We start from the raw sequence: 22808 nt of genomic DNA on the forward strand, positions 1-22808 counted from the left end.
CTCCGCAAATGCATTACCTCACACTTCTCTGGATTGAATTCCATTTGCCCGCCTGACCAGTCCATTGATATCTTCCTGCAGTCTACAGCTTTCCTCCTCACTATCAACCACACGGCCAATTTTTGTATCATCTGCAAATTTCTTAATCAAGCCCCCCACATTCAAGTCCAAATCATTAATATATACTACAAAAAGCAAGGGACCGAGTACTGAGCCCTGCGGGACCCCACTGGAAACAGCCTTCCAGTCGCAAAAACACCGTCAACCATTACCCTTTGTTTCCTGCCACTGAGCCAATTTTGGATCCAACTTGCCACTTTCCCTTGGATCCCATGGGCTTTTAATTTTCCGACCAGTCTGCCATGTGGGACCTTGTCAAAAGCCTTGCTAAAATCCATTTTCACTACATCAAACGTGTTACCCTCATCGACCCTCCTTATTACCTCCTCAAAAATTCAATCAAGTTAGTCAGACACGACCTTCCCTTAACAAATCCACGCTGACTGTCCTTGATTAGTCCGTGCCTTTCTAAATAATGATCTATGCTGTCCCTCAGAATCGATTCCAATAATTCGCCCACCACGGAGGTTGGACTGACTGGCCTATAATTACTCGGTCTATCCTTTTCTCCCTTTTTAAACAACACTTCAACGGTTAGCAGTCCTCCAATCCTCTGGTACCGCGCCTGTATCCAGTGAGGATTGGAAAATGATGGTCAGAGCCTCCGCTATTTCCTCCCTGGCTTTTCTTATCAATCTGGGATACATTTCATCCAGGCCTAGCGATTTATCTACTTTCAAAGATGCTAAACCCTTTAATACTTTCTCTCATCCCATCCAATATTTCACACTCCTCCTCCTTAACTACAATGCCTACATCGTCCTTCTCTTTTGTGAAGACAGATGGCAAAGTATTCATTAAGAACCATACCCACATCTTCTGCCCCTGCACATAGATTACCCCTTTGGTCTCTAATAAACCCAGTTATCCTCTTGCTCTTTATGTATTCATAAAACATTTTTGGGTTTTCCTTAATTTTACTTGCCAGTATTTTTTCTTGCCCTCTCTTTGCTTTCCTAATTTCCTTTTTAATTTCTGTACTCCTCTAGGCTCTCTGCAGTATTGAGCTCTTGACATATGTTCGGGTTATTCTTCTGTATTAAAGGCTCTGTATCTACAAATACAAGTTGTTATTGTTGGTCCACATTTCTGCCAAAAAATATTGGGGAGAAAGCAGAAATCCGACCTCTGATCTTCCCCACGTGTCCCACTTGCTGCTGCAAATAAAAGAACAGGGAACTCCTTTAATCCCCACCCTGCTGAATAAACAGGGATTCTGTACAATGCACGATTTGTGGTTTAGGGTGGATGGTAACAGGTTGTAGCCGGAGGCAGCGACACAGTCTTACATCGGGGTGTTGGCCGATGCTCTCGGTTGTGTTGCTGCCGTTCATTCCCCCCCAGCGGCCTGGTTTCCTTTACTCATTGTTAAAGGAGGGGAGGCATTGGTCAGCCCCCCGATTCACTCCTTGGGACCGGCCACCATTTGTTTCCTTATGCCTTTGTGAAGCACTGTGGGACTTTTTTCTGTATTAAAATCGTTATATAAATGGCAGTTGTTCCCCATTCATTCTCAAATAGTCAGAGGCAGAGGATGAAGCTCCAGTTAATTCAAACCAGCAGCTGTTATTGTCCATGTAATCGCCAGGTCAGTCTGACACTGACTCCCGTAATCCCTTGTCAGGTCACATTCTTTGTGACAATAACAGGAAGTTGGTTTTATATTCAACAGAGCCCCAACCCCCACCCCCCCCAAACCAATACTGACCCCCCCCATACCAATACTGGCCACCCACCCACCCTCCATACCAATACTGACCCCCCCCATACCAATACTGGCCCCCCACCCCCCCCTCCGTACCAATACTGGCCCCACAAAACCCCCCCCTTACCAATACTGGCCCCCCACCCCCCCCCCCCTCCGTACCAATACTGGCCCCCCTCACCACCGTACTAAAACTGGCCCCCTTCCCCCCGTACCAATACTGGCCCCCCTCCCCCCGTACCAATACCGCCTTCTACCCCTCCATACCAATACTGTAATTCCCCCCCATACCAATACTGTTCTCCGCACCCCCACCCCCCGCCCCCGTTGTTCCATGCCAGTGAAGGGTTAATGTCCAGTGCCGATGAAGGGTTAATATTCCGTGCCGCTGAAGGGTTAATGTTCCGTGCTGGTGAAGGGTTAATGTCCAGTGCCGGTGAAGGGTTAATGTTCAGTGCCGGTGAAGGGTTAATGTTCAGTGCCGGTGAAGGGTTAATGTTCCGTGCTGGTGAAGGGTTAATGTTCCGTGCTGGTGAAGGGTTAATGTCCAGTGCCGGTGAAGGGTTAATGTTCCGTGCCGGTGAAGGGTTAATGTCCCGTGCCGGTGAAGGGTTAATGTTCCGTGCCGGTGAAGGGTTAATGTTCAGTGCCGGTGAAGGGTTAACATTCAGTGCCGGTGAAGGGTTAATGATCCATGCCGGTGAAGGGTTAGTGTTCAGTGCCAGTGAAGGGTTAATGTCCCATGCCGGTGAAGGGTTAATGTTCCATGCTGGTGAAGGGTTAATGTTCAGTGCCGGTGAAGGGTTAATGTTCAGTGCCGGTGAAGGGTTAATGTTCAGTGCCGGTGAAGGGTTAATGTTCCGTGTGGGTGAAGGGTTAATGCTCAGTGCTGGTGAAGGGTTAATGTTCAGTGCCAGTGAAGGGTTAATGTTCCGTGCCAGTGAAGGGTTAATGTTCCGTGTGGGTGAAGGGTTAATGTTCAGTGCCGGTGAAGGGTTAATGTTCCGTGCCAGTGAAGGGTTAATGTTCCGTGCCGGTGAAGGGTTAATGTTCCGTGCCGGTGAAGGGTTAATGTCCAGTGCCGGTGAAGGGTTAATGTCCAGTGCCGGTGAAGGGTTAATGTTCAGTGCCGGTGAAGGGTTAATGTTCAGTGCCGGTGAAGGGTTAATGTTCCGTGCCGGTGAAGGGTTAATGTTCCGTGCGGGCCGTGCCTCTTCCCATTGTGTGCACCATTGTATTTTGTCTGTAGCTGAGTTGAGCTCTTTGCCGACACAGACCATCAATGAGGGATTCACATCACTGGGCTCTACATAACGATCAGTGCACTTCAACAATTCATTGTGTCAGATAATTGGAGACATGACGAGCACAACACAAATGAGGCATTATAATTATTGCAACCAAATGTTAAAATCACGACTGTAACTTCATTGCAGCTGTGTTTGTGAGACCCAGGAAACCAGATCATATGGTGGCACTGAAGCAATGTAAATAGAGTATCAGATACACACAAACAGAGCGAAAGATGGACAAACAACTGGAAACACAAATCGGGAAATGTGCGGACTCTTTATAGTGACATTAGATGAAGATGTTCCACACGTAGTCAGACTGTGCACAGAGGTCGAGCTGCCATTTATCTGACTATTGAACAAGGAAGGTAGTGGTTATTATCAGTATAAAAACTAATGAGGTGTACAGATCAGGATGGATGTGTCTCTGTGCCAGATGGCAGTGTGCAATACTCCATTATCTCACTGTTTATTCTCTCATCACATGAGAGAAGAAGAAAATAAGGGTATATTAAAGAACTGGGAGTGACAGTGGCTGTGTCTGAGTGAGCATCTCTCTGTAGAGTGTGAGCATCACACAGTCTGATGTACCTCACCTCCTATTAAATGCAACAGTGGGAGCGAGTGCAGCACTGAGTCTCTGGGCAGCTGAACTCTGTGTTTCTTTCTATTACTCATTAAAACAAGATTTAACAGATGTGCTACAGAATGGGACAACTTGAGGACTGACTCACCATGCTCTATAGGAGGATCAAATCATCCAACTCCACAGAGAGAGACAGAGACCCAGAGACAGAGTCGCCCCTCTCCATAGAATCATATAGCACAGAAGGAGGCTATTTGGCCATGGTGCCTCTGCCTCTTTGAAAAAGCTATCCAATTAGTCCCACTCCCCTGCTCTTTCCCCATAGCATAAGAACATAAGGAACATAAGAAATAGGAGCAGGAGTCGGCCATATGGCCCCTCGAGCCTGCTCCACCATTCAATCAGCTCATGGCTGATATTCAAACTCAACTCCACTTTCCCACCCGATCCCCATTTCCCTTGGTAGCCCTGCAAATTTTTCCTTTAAGTATTTATCCAATTCTCTTTTGAAAGTTGCTATTAAATCTGTTTCCGCCGCCCTTTCAGGCAGCACAAACCAGATCAGAACAACTCGCTGCGTAAAAAAATTTTCCTCATCTCCCCTCTGGTTTTTTTTGCCAATTACCTTAAATCTGTGTCCTCTGGTTACCGACCCTCCTGCCACTAGAAACAGTTTCTCCCTATTTACTCCATCAAAACCTCACAGAGGGACAGACCCAGAGACAGAGTCTCCCCAAAGGGACAGACCGAGACCCAGAGGGCTCGATTTTCGGGTGAAGGAACAGGTGCATTGGGGGGGGGCTCCGAAAATCGCTGAAATCCCGAGCGGGTTCAGAGCCCGGCTCCAACTCGCTGACTTCCGGGTTCCCCAGTGACGCGTCCGGGTGTGCGCCTCCCGAATGCGGAAGTCCCACCGGCAATTAAAGCCGGCGGGACGATACTTTGCATTTGTCAGCTGGTTGAAATATTTGAAGCACTTGATTGAGCCGACATTTTGACGGGTGCGATTTTGAAGCATCCTCAGCTTGTTTCCGTGCTGTGGGAAACGCTCCCTGTTGCAACAGATGTGTTTCAGCCAGCAGCCAGTGGTTGATGCAAATGCTTATTTGACAGGTGGGGAGCAAATGTCATCTATTGCAGCAGAGCTCACTGTCACTTCACACAAAGTTTTGGCTGCAAGATCTTTGTGTTTTCACTCAAAATTCTTACTTTCCACCCAAAACGCTGCTGTTCAACATATTTAACTGCTTTGAAGACCCCCTCAAACTCACACCGTCAGGATCGGGGGGGGGCGCCATGGCTGCATTCACCACTACATCTGAGGACGAGCAACATCACCAGCCTCGCCAGGCACGGCTTCCACCTCCGCCACGTGGAGCTCCACAACACAGTGCTGCGCCACAGGCATCTGCACAACAGCACAGAGGGCAACAACAGAGAGAGCGGTGTCGCAGGAGGCACTACCCTCGCCACAGGGTCTACAGACCGAGGCTCAGCTTCCTGGAGAAGCAGTGCATACAGAGGCTCAGAGTCAGTCGCCGGGTAGTTGCAGACATCTGCAGCCGACCTGCTCCCGGCTGGGCCGAGCAGCATCTCCTTCCCTGCCGCTGTCAAAGTCACCACTGTCCTCAACTTCTTCGCCTCCGGATCATTCCAGGATGCCACCAAGGACATCGCTGGGGCCTCTCAGCCATCTGCACACAAGTGCATAAGGCAGGTCACCAACGGCTTGTTTCGCAGGGCCTCGCACGACATCAAGTTCCCCATGGATGACCTCAGCCAGACGGAGAGGGCAGTGGGATTCCACTCTGTGGCTGGCTTCCCATGGGCGCAGGGTGTAATCGATTGCACCCATATAGCAATATGAGCACCTCCACACGAGCCAGGACTGTTCATCAACAGGAATGGCTATCACTCCATCAACATTCAGCTCGTTTGTGACCACCGCAAGAGATTCCTTCACTTGTGCGCCGGATTCCCTGGCAGCTGCCACAATTCCTTCATCCTCCGGGAGTCTAACATCCCGCCCCTCTTCCACGCACTGAACACCCTTAAGGGCTGGCTCCTCGGGGACAAGGGATACCCCCTGCACACGTGGCTCATGACTCCTCTGAGGAACCCCACCACCAGCGTCGATACAATGACAGCCACATCGCCACCAGGTCTACAATTGAGCATGCTATAGGGCTGCTCAAGATGCATTACAGGTGCCTTGATCATTCTGGAGAGCGCTTCAATACGCACCAGACAGAGTGGGACGCATTATAGTCGTGTGTTGTGCCCTGCACAACATAGCACAACAGAGAGGGATGCCATTTGAGGAGGCCCCATCCACATTTGCCACCCACATTGAGGAGGAGGAGCAGGAGGCGGAGGAGGAGGAGGAGGAGGGGGAGGAGGAGCAGGAACAACCCATGGGCAGAGCAGCGGCTCACCTGGATGCTCGTGAGGCCAGGGAGTCACTGATATACGAACGGTTCTCCAAACATCAGACAGTGTGAAGAGTCCAGTCCTCACACCACCTGGACAGAGGCGCGGCCACACCAGCCTCGCCCCCGCCTCACCCGTCCCTGCACAAAACAGTCCTGCAACTACACATACACCCACTGTAGAGTGACCCAATGGGTGGCATCAAGTGTGGGCGTTCATGGTGAACCTCATGAAAGGGCCTTTTTACACAAGCCAGTCAAGAATGGTCAAGATGTGGCAGTAGTGGTGACAATAATAATACTTAATGTGAGTTTAACAAAAAGCAAATATAAATAAAAAACATGACCAACCGTCAAACACCCTGTGCATCACCTTCGTGCTCACAAAACCTTCGCCTTTCGCTTCTGACTACTTCTACGTGGTGCTTCCCCTGTGGCTGCAGCAGAGGTAGTGGCAGGTTGCTCTTGTTCATGTCCTGACCGATTAGATGCTTTGGGCCGACGCCCTCTGGGTTTCGGTGCCCATCTGGGCCCCTCCAAAGACTGCTCCACCTGCACCTGTGCAGGGGCAGACTCGGCCACCTGGAGAGGAAGCAGCATTGCGGGTACTGGTGGAGAGGAGGGGGGCAACGGGTGAGACGTGGGGGCACTTTGAGTGGCGTCCCCACTTCTATGTCCCCTTTCGCCATCATCCCTCCCCTGGGCCAGGCCCAAACCACTCCTACATTCTGCTGGACAACAGTTTGGAGGACATGTGTGAAGCCTTGTAAGGCCAGTGCCAGTGTATCTGTCAGCCTGTTTAAGGCGGCACAATGTTGTTCACTGTGAGTCCGAACAGCCGTTGTCAGGGCCTGAATGGACTCCTTTGTGAGCCATGCTTGAAGCTTGATGGAGGTTAGCCTTCCTTCCATCGCAGACATTCCCACACTTACCCGCGACAGTATCTCAGAGATTCCCTCTCGTACCTGTGACAGTATCTCAGAGATTCCCTCCCGTACCTGTGCCACCATTCCACTCATGCAGGAGTTGGACTCCTCCACCCTCTGCGCTATTGTGGAGAGTGCGCGTGGCACATGTTCCAGCACCTCACAAATGTGCTGCTGCCCCTTGATCATTCTCCTTTTAAAGGATGGCCCCCAGGGTTCAGCAACTGTGTCCAGCTGAGCATAGCCTGGAGAGGAGTGCTCCCACCGACGGGGACTCTCCACAGCTGCCCCTGCCACCAGTGTCTGCTCGTGCTCACATGTGTGTGATAACTCACCATGTGCGACCCCAACTAACTGCGGACTAGGACCCACCGAGGTGCGTGTATCTGCGCTGGTGGATGGCTCGCTCAGATGTGACGGTGCACCTTCAGAGGCCGGCAGGTCCTCTGAGGAATCGCCCTCTGCTGTCACAGTGGTCGCTGAAGGCCCTGCAAGAGAACAGAAGGCAATATTAAGCATGATCACAGATGTGTCATGTTGCAATGAGCATACTGAGGTGCTGAAGATGGCAAGGCATGTTAACATCAATTCATATTGTGTGTGCTGAATGTTAAAGTTCTGTCACCAGATGTTTGTCGGGTACCAGACGTTTGTCGGGTGCCAGTCTCGGCGTCCCCGGTGGACAGGCACTCGAGGGTGCGGCTCAGCTCCAGCGCCTCCTGCTTGTTGTCTGTGAGGACGACGATTTGTTGCAGCCCCCCTCCGGTCCTCGCCCTCTCCCGGGGATTCTGGGCTCTCTTCTCCTGTAACGGGAGAAAGTACAGACGTGTGAGTGAGTGATGGTGACGTGGCCAACCGTTGAATGCATTGCCTTGGGTACGGCTGACCGTGAAAGAGGTGCATCAGAGGGTGCGTATGAGACAGAGCCATGACCTTGTATGAGGATTGGGTTGAGTGGTAGTGGTGGGTTGAGTAATGGGGAGGTGAGGTCGTGCAGGTAAGATGAGGATGAGCTTTGAGTGGGTGTGAGGAGTGATGTGATAGAGTAGTGTTGTCAGTGCAGAATGAGTTGGTGGGTGGGGGCGATGATGTGGAAGACGGAGTGTAGGAGAATGAGTACGTGTACACTTTGACTGACCTGGTTAGGTCATTGAAGCGCTTCCTGCACTGGATCCAGGTGTGGGAGATGTTGCTGCTGCTGGTGACCTCCTCTGCCACCACGAGCCAGGCCTTCTTGGCAGGCCATTCCTCCCATCCGCCGGGTAGAAGACATCCCTCCTCCTCCTTACCCCATCCAGTACTGTCCCCTGTGCTGCTCCATTGTGATGTGTGGGTGTTTGCTCCAAGAGCAGCCATTGGAGGACTGCCCCTTTAAATAGAACTCCTCCAGCTGACAGCCTGTGATGCGGGTGCGCAGTCTGCCCGCTGTGCAGCTTTCCAACGGGAAACCCGGAGGTCACGTTAAGTGACTCCAATTGACCCGCGATCGCGTGGGAAACAGACATTTTTTATTGGGCTGGTTACCCACACGCCAAATCACCCCCCGCTGCCATCCCGCGCCCCGATAATATCGGGGCCAGGGTCTCCACAGAGAGACAGACCCAGAGACTGTCTCCACAGAGGGACAGACCCAGAGAGAGAGTCTCCACAGAGGGACAGACCCAGAGACAGAGTCTCCACAGAGGGACAGACCCAGGGACAGTCTGCACAGAGGGACAGACCCAGAGACAGTCTCCACAGAGGAACAGACCCAGAGAGAGTCTCCACAGAGGGACAGACCCAGAGAGAGTCTCCACAGAGGGACAGACCCAGAGAGAGTCTTCATAGAGGGACAGACCCAGAGAGAGTCTCCACAGAGGAACAGACCCAGAGAGAGAGTCTCCACAGAGGGACAGACCCAGAGAGAGAGTCTCCACAGAGGGACAGACCCAGAGAGAGAGTCTCCACCGAGGGACAGACCCAGAGAGAGAGTCTCCACCGAGGGACAGACCCAGAGAAAGAGTCTCCACAGAGGGACAGACCCAGAGAGAGAGTCTCCACAGAGGGACAGACCCAGAGAGGAAGTCTCCACAGAGGGACAGACCCAGAGACAGACTCTTCACAGAGGGACAGACCCAGAGAGAGTCTCCACAGAGGAACAGACCCAGAGAGAGAGTCTCCACAGAGGGACAGACCCAGAGAGAGAGTCTCCACAGAGGGACAGACCCAGAGAGAGAGTCTCCACAGAGGGACAGACCCGGAGACAGAGTCTCCACAGAGGGACAGGGGCTGAATCGTCCTATCCCCACACAGGACAAACAGGGGGCTCTAGAGGGGGAGGAGCTAAATACGATTAAAATCACTAAGGAATTGGTACTCAGTAAATTAATGGGACTCAAGGCGGATAAATCCCCTGGACCTGATGGCTTACATCCTAGGGTCTTGAGGGAAGTGGCAGTAGGGATTGTGGATGCTTTGGTAATAATTTTCCAAAATTCTCTGGACTCGGCAAAGGTCCCGGCAGATTGGAAAACTGCTAATGTAACACCCTTATTTAAAAAGGGTAGTAGGCAGAAGGCTGGAAATTATAGACCAGTTAGCCTAACATCTGTGGTGGGTAAAATTTTGGAGTCTATTATTAAGGAGACAGTAGCGGAACATTTGGATAAACATAATTTAATAGGACAAAGTCAGCATGGCTTTATGAAGGGGAAGTCATGTCTGACAAATTTGCTTGAGTTCTTTTAGGACATAACGTACAGGATGGATAAAGGGGAACCAGTGGACGTAGTGTATTTAGACTTCCAGAAGGCATTCGACAAGGTGCCACATAAAAGATTATTGCTCAAGATAAAGAATCACTGGATTGGGGGTAATATTCTGGCATGGGTGGAGGATTGGTTATCTAACAGGAAGCAGAGAGTTGGGATAAATGGTTCATTCTCGGACTGGCAACCAGTAGCCAGTGGTGTTCCGCAGGGGTCGGTGCTGGGTCCCCAACTCTTTACAATTTATATTAACGATTTGGAGGAGGGGACCGAGTGCAACATATCAAAGTTTGCAGATGATACAAAGATGGGAGGGAAAGTAGAGAGTGAGGAGGACATAAAAAACCTACAAGGAGATATAGACAGGCTGGGTGAGTGGGCGGAGATTTGGCTGATGCAATACAATATTGGAAAATGTGAGGTTATGCACTTTGGCAGGAAAAATCAGAGAGCAAGTTATTATCTTAATGGCGAGAAACTGGAAAGTACTGCAGTACAAAGGGATCTGGGGGTCCTAGTGCAAGAAAATCAAAAAGTTAGTATGCAGGTGCAGCAGGTGATCAAGAAGGCCAACGGAATGTTGGCTTTTATTGCTAGGGGGATAGAATATAAAAACAGGGAGGTATTGCTGCAGTTATATAAGGTATTGGTGAGACCGCACCTGGAATACTGCATACAGTTTTGGTGTCCATACTTAAGAAAAGACATACTTGCTCTCGAGGCAGTACAAAGAAGGTTCACTCAGTTAATCCCGGGGATGAGGGGGTGGACATATGAGGAGAGGTTGAGTAGATTGGGACTCTACTCATTGGAGTTCAGAAGAATGAGAGGCGATCTTATTGAAACATATAAGATTGTGAAGGGGCTTGATCGGGTGGATGCGGTAAGGATGTTCCCAAGGATGGGTGAAACTAGAACAAGGGGGTATAATCTTAGAATAAGGGGCTGCTCTTTCAAAACTGAGATGAGGAGAAACTTCTTCACTCAGAGGGTAGTAGGTCTGTGGAATTTGCTGCCCCAGGAAGCTGTGGAAGCTACATCATTAAATAAATTTAAAACAGAAATAGACAGTTTCCTAGAAGTAAAGGGAATTAGGGGTTACGGGGAGCGGGCAGGAAATTGGACATGAATTTAGATTTGAGGTTAGGATCAGATCAGCCATGATCTTATTGAATGGCGGAGCAGGCTCGAGGGGCCGATTGGCCTACTCCTGCTCCTATTTCTTATGTTCTTATGTTACTCTTGCATATTTCATGGCAGCTGTCTCAAGGCTGGCTGGCAACAGTTCTAGTGCGCGATTCCTCCTGTCCCTGGTGTAGTGAGACATTTATAAGGGGCTCATTATTTTAATAAGAGCATTGCTTTAAAGAGTTGTAAACAATTTCACAACATCAAGTTATAGTCCAGCAATTTTATTTTAATTTCACAAGCTTTCGGAGGCTTCCTCCTTCCTCAGGACAAAATTCACCTGAGGAAGGAGGAAGCCTCCGAAAGCTTGTGAAATTAAAATAAAATTGCTGGACTATAACTTGGTGTTGTGAAATTGTTTACAATTGTCAACCCCAGTCCATCACCGGCATCTCCACATCATCGCTTTAAAGAGAGCAGTGAGAGTGCAAACTGTGCCTGCTGTGGGGAGAGAGAGCGTGCGCGAGAGAGAGAGAGAGCACATTGTTGCTCCAAACTCTGAACCCCTGTGGGGGAAGAGCACTGCCACTGTCACCATGGACCCCTTTATACCTGCGATTAACTCACTCAGCACAGATCAGGGATCAAACGCAGGACCTGCTGATCTGTGTGGCTCATTATCGCTCCGGCCACTGTTTGCTTACTGAGCTAGAGTGGAGAAGCCCAAAGACATTGTTAATCAATCTAAATAGTAAAATAGTTCCAGTAATTTGTCACCTTTCGGATTTAGCGAATGGTAAACAGCGAGTGGTGAATCACATCAGCCCACAGTCAATGCACAGCGACACAGAGTGTGTGCACTGGTTCCTCCATCCTCACTAACACAGCTGTCCTGTGGAAATCACGATGTGGAGATGCCGGTGATGGACTGGGGTTGACAATTGTAAACAATTTTACAACACCAAGTTATAGTCCAACGATTTTATTTGAAATCTACAAGCTTTTGGAGGCTTCCTCCTTCCTCAGGTAAATGTCAGGAGTTCTGTGGAAACTGTGGAAATCAGACCTGGCTGTGCTTCAGTCTGAGAAAGCTTCCAGAAATAAATGCAGCTTATTTTATAATCTTCATTAATCTCATTCTCTGTTCAGGGCCTGTGTCGAATTCAGTTTCCAGCCTCGACCCCGAAAGTGTTTCGCTCTAAATGAAATCCTCACTTTGGTCAATTATAGACCCAGAAATAGAAAATATTGTGAGTGTGTGGGGCTGAGGAAAGGTCGGGGAAAGTTAGTCTAGTGCTGCACTCATTAGCTGATGTCATCCTGTTGACTGGGATTGGGCCATTCTTGCTGAAGTGCAGTAGTCGGTGTGTTGCACACACAGCCGGCGTCTCAGCAATTCTCGAAAGAAGCTGATCCCTGACCTTGGGCTGTATCAACGTGCTGGTGTCATCCTTCACACCTCAGTAAACATTGCTGACTTAAACATTCCACATTCCAGGTTTAGCTACGTTTCTCCCCCTCATTATTCCCCCCCTCCCCTGACGATACTGACTCCCCCAGGGAGCACTGACTCCCGCCGGGAGCACTGACTCTCCCCGGGGGGCACTCACTCTCCCCGGGGGGCACTGACTCCCCCAGGGGGCACTGACTCCCGCCGGGGGGCACTGACTCCCCCCGGGGGGCACTGACTCCCGCCGGGTACAGATTCCCACCGAGGGTACAGACTCCCGCTGGGTATAGATTCCCGCCGGGAGCACTGACTGTCGCCGGTACTGACTCCCGCCGGGGGCACTGACTCCCGCCGGGGGGCACTGACTCCCGCCGGGGGGCACTGACTCCCTCCAGGGGCATTGACTCCCACCGGTACTGACTCTCGCGGGGGTACCAGTGGGATCATAACCACTGCTCCCATTTTTTTGGACAGCAGGCGCTGGTAATGGTTCTGATGTTCCCATTTACAGCTCCTCTAGACCCATCTTTTGTTCTTTACCTGTCCTATTACCACCATCCTTGCCTTGCACCATCATCCCTTTTGTCATTTAATCACTCCTTCCCTCCCCAATCACAGACTTTCCCTTTTATTCTTTCCTCCCCTCCCCTCCCCCTTCCCCGGCTCTGTACTTACTTAAAAATTGTTAACTCTTTAACGTCTTCCAGTTCTGACGAAGGGTCATCGACCTGAAACGTTAACTCTGTTTCTTTCTCCACAGATGCTGCCTGACCTGCTGAGTATTTGCAGCATTTTCTGTTTTTATTTCAGATTACGAGTACGGTAGCATAGTGGTTATGTTACTGGACTAGTAATCAGAGGCATGAGTTCAAATCCCGCCACCGCAGCTCGGGAATTTAAAAATTCAGTTAATTAAATAAAAATCTGGAATAAAAAAAATACTAGTGTCAGTAATGGTGGCCATGAAACTACTGGATTGTCGTAAAAACCCATCTGGTTCACTAATGCCCTTTAGGGAAGGAAACCTGCCGTCCTTACCCAGTCTGGCCTATATGTGACTCCAGACCCACAGCAATGTGGTTGATTTTTAATCACCCTCTGAAATGGCCTAGCAAGCCACTCAGTTGTCAAGAAGGCGGCTCACCACCACATTCTTAAGGGCAATTAGGGACGGGCAATAAATGCCGGCCTCGCCAATGACTCCCATATCTCATGAATGAATTAAAAAAAATTTCCAGCATCTGCAGTAATTTACTTTTGATTAACTGATTCATACAAACTGATATTATTCACTCCTGTGCATTGCCTTAGAGCCCATCAATCGTGTGCCTTTACCTATCCTAGTGCTCCTACGAGGTGCATCCCCAGTGGCTGGAGGATGGGTGGTGGGAGGCTGCTGACCTTCAATTGAGGGGCGAGAAGATGGCCGTGGAGGACGACCTCGAGCAGCTCTGGGCCGGGAGGCCCGGCTTCACACTGCACCATCTCGGCCTGAGCTGCAGCAGTCTGGCCTGACTGGCTGACAGGTAACAGCAAGGGCACTGGTAGAGAGGCAGGAGTGGGAGCAGGAATGCTGTCATCCTGAGAGAAGTTCGTCTTCCATGGCGCCACTGCCACTCTCCCGGGGCGGTGCCTCAGCAATCCTGGTGATCTACTGGAGAACAGTTTGCTGGACTGCTGTGAAGCCCTGTAAGCCCCGCTCCACAGTGGAACCCAGAACCACGATAGCGGCAGTCTGACCTTTCAAAGCAGCAGTTAGACCTTTGATGGCAGATGTTTGTGCTGCAATGGAAGCTGTGACATCAGTCATCAGATGCTGCATCATGGTGTGCTGATGGAGGTGACCACCTGTTCCATGTGGGAAAGGATGGGCTCCAAGCTCTGCGCAAAGCCCTGTGCCAAGTTGGAGCTGAATCCCTTCCTGCCCCTTGACATTGTGCACAGGCTTCCATGCAGACTTTCCAATGCACCAAGCATTTGGCTTTGTACGTCCATCAGCCTTCTTCTGTAGCCTCGCCCATCGAAGTCATCACCTGACTCCTCTGCAGCAGAACTAGTGAGCGACCTCACCCTCCGGCGCGCTGGCACCTGTGGTATCCAACCCCCCCGCCCCGGCTCCTACGCACTTGTGCCCAGTGTCTCACCACGTGCAGATCTCTCCTCTATCCTAGCCTCTAAAATACGCGCAGTGTCAGTATCTGAGCTGGTGGCTGCGAGTGTAAGATCGAGTCAAGGTATGCCTGCATCATCACTGTCAGATTCCTCTTCCTCCTCTGACGGTGCCAGTTCCAGTTCTTAGGTATCTGAAATGACAAAGGGACATGGGTTGAGTTGTGGTGCGGGGAGAGGAGAAAGTAAGACATGCGTGCTCACACCATTGCAGCATGTGAGTCAGAAAAGATTGTGGGCTGAGGGAGAAATGGGAAGCGAGAAAGAGGATTAGATATGCAGAGACCCTCATCATCCATAACTCCAGCACCGCCAGTGGCCATGGCCTCAGCGATGGCTCGTCCAATGATGGACAGCACTGCCTCCTCCATGGGGGTGAGGACGTGTTGGCGTGCCTATCCTCCCCCAGTTCTTTCCTGCTGCCTGCTGTTGTGCGCCACCTTCTCCTACACGAAAGAGGGAAATGTGTCAGTGAGTGTCCTGCAAGATGTTTGGGTAAGGTGGCTATCATGGTTGAAAAGTTGCCAGTGTGTGTGACCTGTGAGTTGTGGGTGTGCTGCTTGCCAGTGTGGTAATGTGTGAGGGTGAGATGCAGCATGTGATTTGAAGGGTTGAGTAGTGATTGAAAGAGTTTGTTGGTCGGTGGGTGATGGGGGTTGTAGTTCGTGGAGCAGTGGATGAGGCTAGCGGTGCAGTTGGTAGGAGATGCCACTTGAAACTTGAACTCACTCACCTTGACCACTCGTATCAAATCATTGAACTTCTTTCTGCACTGCATCCATGTACGTGGTGCAACTTTCCTGGTATTGACCTCATCTGCCACAGCCTCCCACTGCCTCTTCAGCACGTGTCTCGAGGGCCTCCTGCCCCCCCACCTCTTCCACCAAGGCCTCTACTGCACCATCCGAGACCCTTGGTGCACGCTCTCTTGCCACGTGTGCTATTCTTCAGTATATTCCACCACAAATTCACTTCCCAAGGCGCTTCCAGCACTTCCTGCAGCCACAGTGCACCTCCCCTTTAAGAGGTGCAGAATGCCTTTAAGTAGCATCAGCCACTCCTGATATCGGGGCCCTATGCTGGTGAATGCAGCCAATCAACAACACAAGTAGCGCTGGCTGCATGCAGCAATCGTGTAGATCATCAGGCAGCACGAATGTTACGTGCTACCTGCATCTCAACCAATGGCACGGGTTAATCGTGCACCGTAATACCAGCGCCCATTTTCGGGGGTTAACTAATTTAACCCCCATCTGTTTTAGGTGTTGGTTGATTAAGGGCAATATGATAGAAGTGTTTAAAAATCTTGAAAGGATGGGATAGGGTAGATAGAAGCAGAGTGTTTCCAGTGGTTGTCAGGTCAAGAGTAAGGGGCCATCGATAGAACATTTAGAGCAGGGAGCAGGAGAAACTTCATCACTCAGAGAACTGTGAGGCTGTGGAATTCACTTCCTGAGTTAGTGGTTGAGGCAGAAATAATGTCAACATTCAAGATTAGATTGGATAGGGGGACGAAGGAAAAGGGGTTGAAGAAGGTGGGTAAATGTGATTGATTATTTGCCTCGCATAGAGGGTAAACCCCAACATGGACTGGTTGGGCCGAATGGCCTGTTTCCATGTTGTAACTTCTATGTAATTCTATACGGGTTGGTCTCTGTTTCTAGGTAGATAAGAGTATTTGGCTTCACTGTACAAACATACACACAAATACCGGTCGGGGCCAGATTACTGGGGCAGGGGGCTGTGTACACACACATGGCACACTTCCTCGGAATCGATATGGAACTTTGTGCATCTTTTCTAATTGATCTCCAGCCCATTAATTACCATGCGCTTCATTAGAACAACTGGACGATTAGTCGCTGCTGCACATCTGTATTCTGATGATAGAGCTGTTGGTTTTATGCTTTGCGTCTCGGTGTGTTGCACCGTGAATTAACATTTCCTCTCGGACTAAACCGTAGAGTTGGAGAAGGTGGGAGAAGAATTATTGGTCATTTTAAAGTCAATGAAAATCAATTGTAAAGGTCCCTGGATGGTTCAGTTTGTAATTGCAATGCCTGGTGTGCTGAGCCAATCACACTACATTCCAACAGTGCCTACACTTCAGAAGTACCTCATTGGCTGCCGCTTTGGGACATCCTGAAGTTGTGAAAAGTGGGGTGGAAATGCAAGTTATTTCCAGGAGCCTCCCAGGTTTCATCCCCAGTCAGAGCCGTGAGCTGATCTCAGCTGCAGTGGCAGAAGGGTCATTAGAATTGGCCTCAGTTCCCTGCGTTAGGAAGAGAAAATATCAGCCAGGGTTCCTGCCCCTGATCACTATCCAGTGAACTCTGCTTAAAAGACTGTGAGGAACTTGGAGAAATAAAATTCAACTTCTGTCACTAGATTTTTTTCCACAAGCAACAGTTTGCTCGGCTAGGATTTTTCAAAAGATTTTCTCAAAACTGTGTTTACAGAAAACTCTTAGGGTTAAATTTGCTGCAAAACTAACAGGGAAATCATTTTTTCCTCACGCTGTTGCGAGCCGGAAGGGAGCAAGATCGAGTTGAATACTCATTGATTTCTTTATAACAGGTTGTAGAGTGTAATATTTTCAATACAGCCTTAGTATAACTAGATCGGCCTCCAATTCCCACAAGGATCAGTTAAAGAACAGCACCATCGCCCAGTCTGAGTATGGAGCTCCTCGGAGCACCCCACAGTCTGAGTATGGAGCTCCTCCGAGCGTCCCGCAGTCCGTGGAGCTCCTCCGAGCGTCCCGCAGTCCGTGGAGCTCCTCCGAGCGTCCCGCAGTCCGTGGAGCTCCTCCGAGCGTCCCGCAGAGCGTGGAGCTCCTCCGAGCGTCCCGCAGAGTGTGGAGCTCCTCCGAGCGTCCCGCAGTCCGTGGAGCTCCTCCGAGCGTCCCGCAGAGCGTGGAGCTCCTCCGAGCGTCCCGCAGAGCGTGGAGCTCCTCCGAGCGTCCCGCAGAGTGTGGAGCTCCTCCAAGCGTCCCGCAGTCCGTGGAGCTCCTCCGAGCGTCCCGCAGAGCGTGGAGCTCCTCCGAGCGTCCCGCAGTGTATGGAGCTCCTCCGAGCGTCCCTCAGTCCGTGGAGCTCCTCCGAGCGTCCCGCAGAGTGTGGAGCTGCTCCGAGCGTCCCTCAGTCCGTGGAGCTCCTCCGAGTGTCCCTCAGTCCGTGGAGCTCCTCCGAGCGTCCCTCAGTCCGTGGAGCTCCTCCGAGCGTCCCTCAGTGCGTGGAGCTGCTCCGAGCGTCCCTCAGTGCGTGGAGCTGCTCCGAGCGTCCCGCAGTGTGTGGAGCTCCTCCGAGCGTCCCTCAGTCCGTGGAGCTGCTCTGAGCGTCCCTCAGTCCGTGGAGCTCCTCCCAGCGTCCCGCAGTCCGTGGAGCTGCTCTGAGCGTCCCGCAGTGCGTGGAGCTCCTCCGAGCGTCCCGCAGTGCGTGGAGCTCCTCCGAGCGTCCCTCAGTCCGTGGAGCTCCTCCGAGCGTCCCGCAGTCCGTGGAGCTCCTTCGAGCGTCCCGCAGTGCGTGGAGCTCCTCCGAGCGTCCCGCAGTGCGTGGAGCTCCTCCGAGCATCCTGCATCTAGGGATGCATGTTTAAGATATATTTATAACCGAATAGAAGATTAAGGGATGATCTAACTGAAGTGTTTAAGATGATTAAAGGATTAGAGAAAAACTATTTCCTCTGGTGGGGGGAGTCCAGAACAAGGGGACATAACCTTAAAATTAGAGTTGGGTCGTTCAGGGCTGATGTCAGAAAACACTTGTTCACACAAAGAGTAGTGGAAATCTGGAACTCTCTCCCCAAAAAGCCGTGAAGGCTGAGGGTCAATTGAAAATTTCAAAATTAAGATTGATGGATTTTTGTTGGGTGAGGGGAGTAATGGTCACAGAACCAAGGCGGGTAAATGGAGTTAAGATACAGATGAGCCATGATTTAATTGAATGGCGGAACTGGCTCGAGGGGCTGAATGGCCTCCTCCTGTTCCTAAGTTCCTAACTTTCCCAGTGCTGTTCTCACTGGCCTGTGCACTCCCTGGGCTGTACCAAATCTTGCAGCAACGAAGCTATGGAACTAGTCCCAACAGTATGAAAGGAAAATACTGACCTGTTGACTTGATGAGTACTTGTTAGCAAACAGGGTGATTAACATCAGACAATTGCATGATTAAATTAACGCCAGTCAATTGCCTTCCTGGTACCCGTGTCACTAAAATTTACCACGTTAAAAGACTGTGAGCTCTCGCTGAAATTTCAGGTCAAAGTCGGCACTGTGCGGAACAACCACTTGTGGCTTTCATGGTGTCATTCCTTAAACTCAGCTCAAAGAAACCATCACAGGATCCAGATTGTGGTATTGACTAGAGCAAAGAGCTGGACCTGGGCTGACAGCTATCTATTGAATTGAATCTTAAAAACAGACATTTTAGCATCAAATAGACAGACTGGCCACAGACAGGCGGCACTTCCTCAGTACTGCCCCTCCGACGGTGCAGCGCTCCCTCAGTACTGCCCCTCCGACAGTGCAGCGCTCCCTCAGTACTGACCCTCCGATGGTGCAGCGCTCCCACATTACTGCCCCTCCGACAGTGCAGCGCTCCCTCAGTACTGACCCTCCGACAGTGCAGCGCTCCCTCAGTACTGACCCTCCGACAGTGCAGCGCTCCCTCGGTACCGAACCTCCGACAGTACAGCGCTCCCTCAGTACCGCCCCTCCGACAGTGCCACGCTCCCTCAGTACTGACCCTCCGACAGTGCCACGCTCCCTCAGTACTAACCCTCCGACAGTGCCACGCTCCCGCAGTACCGACCCTCCGACAGTGCAGCACTCCCTCAGTACCGACCCTCCGACAGTGCAGCGCTCCCTCAGTACCGACCCTCCGACAGTGCAGCGCTCCCTCAGTATCGACCCTCCGACAGTGCAGCACTCCCTCAGTACCGAACCTCCGACAGTACAGCGCTCCCTCAGTACCGACCCTCCGACAGTGCAGCGCTCCCTCAGTACTGACCCTCCGACAGTGCAGCGCTCCCTCGGTACCGAACCTCCGACAGTACAGCGCTCCCTCAGTACCGACCCTCCGACAGTGCAGCGCTCCCTCAGTACTGACCCTCCGACAGTGCAGCGCTCCCTCGGTACCGAACCTCCGACAGTACAGCACTCCCTCAGTACCGCCCCTCCGACAGTGCCACGCTCCCTCAGTACTAACCCTCCGACAGTGCCACGCTCCCTCAGTACCGACCCTCCGACAGTGCAGCGCTCCCTCAGTACCGACCCTCCGACAGTGCAGCGCTCCCTCAGTACTGACCCTCCGACAGGGCAGCGCTCCCTCAGTAACGACCCTCCGACAGTGCAGCGCTCCCTCAGTAACGACCCTCCGACAGTGCAGCACTCCCTCAGTACCGACCCTCCGACAGTGCAGCGCTCCCTCAGTACCGACCCTCCGACAGTGCAGCGCTCCCTCAGTACTGACCCTCCGACAGGGCAGCGCTCCCTCAGTAACGACCCTCCGACAGTGCAGCGCTCCCTCAGTAACGACCCTCCGACAGTGCAGCGCTCCCTCAGTACTGCCCCTCTCTTTGTAGTGGGACTGTCAGGTGGTCCTCTTGCTCCCTCTCTCTCTCCATGGTGGAACTGTTGAGTTGCCCTTTCACCCTGTAAGTGGTTACTGATTACCCCCACTCTCCATGATGTGGGTTTAATGTTCCTATCAGGTTAGCCTAATATAACATGGAAAGTTGATGATGGTAAATTGTGGAATGCGAGCTCGGCCAGGAAGATTGCCTTTCTTATGATTGAATTTTGTAGTCCTGCCCCATTGTTCTGGTTGGTCAGAGTTGTGCTGTGAGTTTTTGTGGAAAATGATTTGAAAGGTTGCTGGGTAATTGCAGCTGAGGAAAGCTGCAGAATGCTTCTCGTTTCGGGATTAGTTTCAGGCTGTTTGTAGGTCTGTGAAGCATTTTGACAAATTGCAATATAAAAACAAATCAAAACTATTATTGACTGGCCCAGCTCCCATAAATCAGGAGAGATATGGAGATAAATCAGAGGCAGTGTTCTGTGTCACTGTTGTACACACAGCACTCGCCGTGGGAAAAAGCGCTCGGGAGGGAGCCTCTGAAACATTAACCCTCGCATTGCTGATAGTCTGCAACTGTGTTTTCCACCTCCTCTCCTGAAGGCACTGACTCTCCCTGGGGTACAGTTCCCAGAACCACACCTAAAGGGACATTTTTCATGTGCAAATCTAGACAGTAAAATGTTTGCAGGCTATTAGACTAAGAGAGGCTTCATTGCTGAGCCCATTCCTGACCTCACACAACGGCCACACTTCCCAGCAAGACTCACTGAATCATAGAAGATACTGCACAGTAGAAGGTCATTCAGCCCATTGTGCCTGAGCTGCTGCTAGCTCTTTAACTGGTGATGTCTATCCTAATCCCATTCCCATCACCCTTTCTTCCGCTTGGGACTCAGCCCAATAATTGAGTTCTCCAGCAACGAAAAGCTGACCGCGGCACTCTGTCACGTTCACAGCCCGTGCTCACAATCCCACAACAGCCAAATGGTTTGTCAGAAATCCCCACACCAGCAGAGCAGATTCACCCTCCGCACGATGCCGTTTGAAGGTTGAAGGAATCTTCTCAACATGGAAGAGCAGGGCACCACAGTGAGCTTTAGGTCTGGGGAGTGCCTCATACACAAGTGAATCATAAAATCATAGAAATTTACAGCACAGGAGAAGGCCATTCGGCCCATTTTGTCTGTGCCGTCCGAAGAAGAGCTATCCAACCTAATCCCACTTTCCAGCTCTTGGTCCGTAGCCCTGTGGGTTACGGCACTTCAGGTGCACATCCAAGTACCTTTTAAATGAGTTGAGGGTTTCTGCCTCTCCCACCCTTTCAGGCAGTGAGTTCCAGACCCCCACCACCCTCTGAGTGAAAAAATGTTCCTTAGCTCCCCTCTAATCCTTCTACCAATTACTTAAAATCTATGCCCCCTGATTATTGACCTCTCTGCTAAGGGAAATAGGTCCTTCCTATCCACTCTATCTAGGCCCTACATAATTTTATGCACCTCAATTAAATCACCCCACAGCCTCCTTTGTTCCAAAGAAAACAACCCCAGCCTATCCAATCTTTCCTCATAGCTAAAATTCTCCAGTCCTGGCAACATCCTCGTAAATCTCCTCTGTACCCTCTCCAGTGCAATCACATCTTTGCTGGAATGTGGTGACCAGAACTGTACACAGTACTCAAGCTGTGGCCTAAACAATGTTTTATACAGTTCCAGCATAACCTCCCTGCTCTTATATTCTATGCCTCGGCTAATAAAGGAAAGTATCCCGTATGCCTTCCTAACCACCTTATCTACCTGTCCTGCTACCTTCAGGGATCTGTGGACATGCACTCCAAGGTCCCTCTGTTCCTCTACACCTCTCAGTATCCTCCCAGTTATTGTGTATTCCCTTGTCTTGTTTGCCCTCCCCAAATGCATTACCTCACACTTCTCCGGATTGAATTCTATTTGCCACTTTTCTGCCCAGTCCATTTATAGCTTCCTGCAGTCTACAGCTTTCAACCACACGGCCAATTTTTGTGTCATCTGCAAACTTCTTAATCATGCCCCCTACATTTAAGTCTAAATCATTAATATATACCACAAAAACCAAGGGAACCCCATTGGAAACAGCCTTCCAGTCATAAAAATACTCATCGACCATTACCCTTTGCTTCCTACCACTGAGCCAATTTTGGATCCAACTTGCCACTTTCCCTTGGATCCCATGGGCTTTGCTTCTCTGACCAGTCTGTCGTGTGGGACCTTGTCAAAAGCCTTGCTAAAATCCATGTTCATTACATCAAATGCACTACCCTCATCGACCCTCCTTGTTACCGCCTCAAAAAATTCAATCAAGTTAGTCAGACACGACCTTCCCTTAACAAACCCATGCTGACTGTCCTTGATTAATCCGTGCCTTTCTAAATGACGATTAACACTAACCCTCAGGATAGACTGACTGGCCTATAATTACTCGGTCTATCTCTTTCCCATTTTAAACAACAGTACAAAGTTAGCAGTCCTCCAATCCTCCGATACCCCACCTGTAGCCAGAGAGGATTGGAAAATGATGGTCAGAGCCTCCGCTATTTCCTCCCTGGCTTCTCTTAACACCCTGGGATACATTTCATCCGGGCCTGGTGATTTATCTACTTTCAAAGATGCTAAACCCCTTAATACTTCCTCTCTCACTATGTT

General features: G+C 50.7%; 1 protein-coding gene across 1 annotated transcript in view; it reads left to right on the plus strand.

The window, feature by feature from the left end:
* The window catches only part of pde4a (phosphodiesterase 4A, cAMP-specific), a 245506-nt gene that overhangs the window by 78921 nt on the left and 143777 nt on the right, over nucleotides 1-22808 (plus strand). The gene's annotated exons all lie outside the window — the stretch shown is intronic.

Source organism: Heptranchias perlo, chromosome 37 (genome assembly GCF_035084215.1).
Source record: "Heptranchias perlo isolate sHepPer1 chromosome 37, sHepPer1.hap1, whole genome shotgun sequence".
Classification (NCBI taxonomy): domain Eukaryota; kingdom Metazoa; phylum Chordata; class Chondrichthyes; order Hexanchiformes; family Hexanchidae; genus Heptranchias; species Heptranchias perlo.